This window comes from Pangasianodon hypophthalmus, chromosome 12, assembly GCF_027358585.1.
Source record: "Pangasianodon hypophthalmus isolate fPanHyp1 chromosome 12, fPanHyp1.pri, whole genome shotgun sequence".
Taxonomy (NCBI): domain Eukaryota; kingdom Metazoa; phylum Chordata; class Actinopteri; order Siluriformes; family Pangasiidae; genus Pangasianodon; species Pangasianodon hypophthalmus.
The window spans coordinates 881,273-886,272 of record NC_069721.1 but is presented as its reverse complement, the minus strand read 5'-3'; the positions used below and the strand labels follow the sequence as shown (position 1 = coordinate 886,272).

General features: G+C 37.9%; 1 protein-coding gene across 1 annotated transcript in view; it reads right to left on the bottom strand.

Moving 5' to 3' along the window:
• LOC113535123 (gap junction gamma-1 protein) overlaps nucleotides 1-5,000 on the bottom strand; it is a 17,411-nt gene that overhangs the window by 10,941 nt on the left and 1,470 nt on the right. Inside the window, exon 2 of the mRNA XM_026928297.3 lies at nucleotides 3,380-3,475. The gene's annotated coding sequence lies outside the window, so the exon portion shown is untranslated. The remainder of the gene's footprint in view (nucleotides 1-3,379; nucleotides 3,476-5,000) is intronic.

Genomic DNA, 5,000 nt, shown 5'->3' with positions numbered 1-5,000 from the left:
ATCAATAAAGTTTTTCAATAACCTGCACTATTAACAGTAGTTTTAGAAAGAAGTACAGGAGAGGACATGTGAGAGCTCCAACATGCCACCAAGACTCATGATGTGGTTGCCAGGAAACCAGTGAAATCGACTTAAAAATTAGGTAAAAGTGTTGGCTAACATACTATAGTAACGTATCCCGAGCTAATTAGCTAGTTAAGTACGGGTTAAGAAAAGTGAACGGGTTTATGATCATTACTGATCATCTTCTACACAAGGTTCTAAAGTAGCGCATCGTGTTTGTGTCCTCGAGAAAAAAAATCGTCGGCGAACGTTTCAGCTATGAACTATAAATATAGTCTTTCCGTTTAAAATGAAATATCTTTCCCTTTCTTAAGTATTTTCACAGTAATTACGCTATAAAGATGTTCATGAAAGGTCATCATTACGATTCCTCCTTATTTACTCGCCCGAGACGTCAAACGATGCCTCCCTTCGTAAACTTCCTAAACAGGATTAACCAATCAGGATCATGCATTTTTCCCCTTTCTGTTTGAAAGCTAGTAGCCAGCTAGCTACGCTCTAACTATATGTACACACTAGTTGATTTTCTACGTACGTGTGAAACACAGAGCCACGAATTGAATTCAAGATTTTTTTAAATAAAAATCAAGCTACCCTTACTAGCTACGGTTCGAGCCAATCGTTTGCTTCCTTACAGCATCATTGCTTATTTAAACGACTGACTTAAACCATAGCTAATACGGTTAGCTTGATTTGCTACTCTTATCTGAGAACAAAGCCGAGCATGTAACATGGAAATCAAACTTAAATACATTTTAAACAAAAGTGGTGTGTATAAATCGTATAGTGGACAGGCCACGCCCACAACCGACATCACTAGCAGTCGCTACACACCCACGAGTGACACGAGCGACTTCGACTTTGACTAACGATAAAGTACTGCAAGAAGAGAAAACGCTTTTTTTTTTTTTTTACGATATTACTACTTTGTTACTTTAATCATTTTCGGTGAAACTTTCATTCAGCATATTTCTTCTGTCATCGCTGCCGTCTACGCGAACGTAAAGTTAGAAGACAGCCGTAATTGAAACGGACCTCAACAGACACGTCCTTGATGACGACATTGTGTTTTCTGAGCATCAGCGTGTATCATATAGCCGTCTGATACCCTGAACAAGGGGGGAATTGAGGCGTCGATGCCCAGCTGAGGGGTAAAAAAGGGGTCGCCATAAAGATCCCTTGTTATTTAGTCTGAATGGAGAGAGAGAGAGAGAGAGAGAGAGAGAGAGATGGAGTGAAGTGGGGGAGGGGGAGGAGTAATGGGATCCAGACACTAGTGGAGGTTAACGGGATTTTGTTTTGACTCCACATGGCGTGTAAATAGAAAAACGTGATCACACACACACACACACACACATTTATATATATTATTATATATTATTATATATATATGTATTTTTTCCTTTTTCAAATTCAAAACGTCTTCAAAAATAAAAGCTTTTCTTCATAGCAAACTTTTGTTTGTGTTTTTATAGAAATATATAGGATCCTCACAAAAAGCTAAACACATTCACAGGACGTGGAAATAATGTTTTGGAGAGGAAATACACACACACACACACACACACACACACACACACACACACTACATCCCAGAACAAGGTTGTAAATAGTATCTACACTTCCTCTGAAGAAGAAGGACACAGTGTTAGTTACTGAGGTGTTTATACAGCGCAACACGTGTGTGTGTGTGTGTGTGTGTGTGTGTGTATGACGTTGTGATATTGTGATTAATTATACCAAGGTACACTTTTGTGACAGTATCGTCCGTACCACCTCCACTGTTTCTCACACAGCTCAGAAGTTAAATTCCTCATGGAACATCTTGAGAGCTGGGATTTGATTCCATCTGTTGATGTATTTCCTTTTAGAACAGGAAGCATTGTAGCGCTTGACTGATTTACACAACAGCCAATAGCGTTTGAGATACGCCAAGCCACGCCCCCGCGCGATCTAAACACACCTGACGCTAGGTAAACACGGAGCACGGTGAAGAGTTTATAACGCGAGTGAAGAGTTTATCAGCTGTGGAGGATTTCTCTCCACTTTAACCAGGACGACTTTAATCCCAGACGCCGAGACGCCGTGTGTGTTTGGAGTTATGGCGTACGTGTTTGAGGCGAGGTCGAGCGTCAGCGTTGCCGATGGCGACGGAGAGGCCCGGGGTCGTGAGTGGGAGATAAAATGATATCACTGACTCTCACTGATGGAGACGGGAATAAAGACGGAATTCTCCATCAGTCTGACGGAGCGGCGTTCCGACACGCTGGTAAAACTCTCCTTTGAAAAAGTCACATGATCACCAGCTCACACAAACTCCGCCCCCTTTCACATGAATAAACTCCGCCCATTTATTCTCAGCTGGAAAAGGGAATAGTGTGTGTGAAGACGCGCGGCCAAAAACACACTGATGAACCACGTTTACTGCTAACGAGCCGCTACTGTAGAGCAAGACACGCCCCCAGGGGGCGGGGCATACACACTCTAGAGAGTAATTGGAGGAACACAAGATTAGTGCAGGACGAGTCATTAAAATATTTTTATCATTTTCCCAGAAGTGACAATCTATAAAATTAAAATGAGATTATCTTATAAACTAGTTATTTTCATATTTTTTTCTAGATATATTGTCGCATTGGTGTCTATAACACTTACGAACGGGTACAAAGAGCTCCGAAACACCCATTTTGATTTCACGTTAAAATTAAAGCCCTGTCTTTTCCTTTACATTCGCTTTCCACTAGTTTAACACTCATGAAATTTTCTTTACCCCTAATTGCATATCATTTTTGCTATCTTAATATTAAATTTAATATTAAAGGAGCCTTTAATATTTACACATAGTTACATATAGTTACACATATTTATTGTGATCTAAATGATTAGAGATGTGGTTTGGGACACAGCCCTATTTTCTAAAAAAAAACACACACATTTACAGGTTTGCTTTAAATACTAAAATAATTTCTTTTTGTTTGTTTAGATGCAAAAAGCCAAAACTCCTCGTTCACTTACAAACACAAATAATATCATATTAGAAGTTTAAAATCTACACTTTCTACAGATTTTCTCAGATTGTTTCTACAAGCTATGAGTGATAATTATCATTTCAATATGTGTGTGTGTGTGTGTGTGTGTGTGTTGTGGTTTACTCAGCCTTGTAAAGGCAGCGCTGGTGTTTTTAGAGCATGTGAAACAGAGGGATTAAGGACGTTGGAAAAGAGCGCAGAGGAATGCCGGCTCCGTCCCAAATTGTACATTTTCTCAGAGGGAGTTGAAGAAAAAAATGTAGTAAAGTTATGTTTGGCAGCTTTACCTTTAGAGGAGGTCTCGTCTCGGTTCGTCTTGCTCGTCTCGCGCTAAATCAGCTGGTCACTTGGCCACGGGGAGCCTTCAACACGGATTCGGGACACTGCAGTTAAATCATTCAAAAAAGAAAGTTATTATCAGTGAACAATTACAAGTAAAATTAAATCTATTATAAAAGCTGTTTTACCAACTTATTATATTCTTACAAATTATTTTGAAAAACTTCAGGAGAACCAAATATCACCATGTGTTGTGTATCATCTGAAGGTAAAGTAATATCTACTAAAGTAATATAGTATTCAGTACACTTCATTATTCAGTACACCTCAGTATTCAGTACACTTGAGTATTCAGTACACTTGAGTATTGAGTACACTTCAGTATTCAGTACACTTGAGTATTCAGTACACTTCAGTATTCAGTACACTTTAGTATTCAATACACTTCAGTATTCAGTACACTTCAGTATTCAATACACTTCAGTCTTCAGTACACTTTAGTATTCAATACACCTCAATATTCAGTACAGTTCAGCATTCAGTACACATCAGTATTCTGTACACTACAGTATTCAATACACCTCAGTATTCAGTACACTTCAGTATTCAGTACACTTTAGTATTCAATACACCTCAGTATTCAGTACACTTTAGTATTCAATACACCTCAATATTCAGTACACTTCAGCATTCAGTACACATCAGTATTCTGTACACTACAGTATTCAATACACCTCAGTATTCAGTACACTTCAGTATTCAGTACACATCAGTATTCAGTACACTTCAGTATTCTGTACACTACAGTATTCAATACACTTCAGCATTCAGTACACATCAGTATTCAGTACACTTCAGCATTCAGTACACTTCAGTATTCTGTACACTACAGTATTCAATACACCTCAGTATTCAGTACACTTCAGTATTCAGTACACTTCAGCATTCAGTACACATCAGTATTCTGTACACTACAGTATTCAATACACCTCAGTATTCAGTACACTTCAGTATTCAGTACACATCAGTATTCAGTACACTTCAGTATTCAGTACACTTCAGTATTCAGTACACCTCAATATTCAGTACACTTCAGCATTCAGTACACTTCAGCATTCAGTACACATCAGTATTCAGTACACTTCAGCATTCAGTACACTTCAGCATTCAGTACACATCAGTATTCTGTACACTACAGTATTTAGTACACATCAGCATTCAGTACACTACAGTATTCAGTATACTTCAGTAGTCTGTACACTTTAGTATTCAATACACCTCAATATTCAGTACACTTCAGAATTCTGTGAAAACAGTGTGAGTAAATATTCAATAGCACGGCTTTACATCAAGAACACAATATAATAAAATTATATTAGATGCCAAAAGTATTAAAATATAATTTCACTGAACAGCGTCCCATCACGCTAAGTAATTCTCTGTTCGGAAAACAGACGATGTGTACCGGTGGAACTGAAACAATCATCACAGCAGCAACGAAATCAGTTTTAATATCCACTGAAAGGCGGAAATGATGAAATAGTGGATTACTGTACACTTTAACTTATGTATATAATTAATAAATATTATATACATAACATATTATATACATTATATACATTTTTCAGA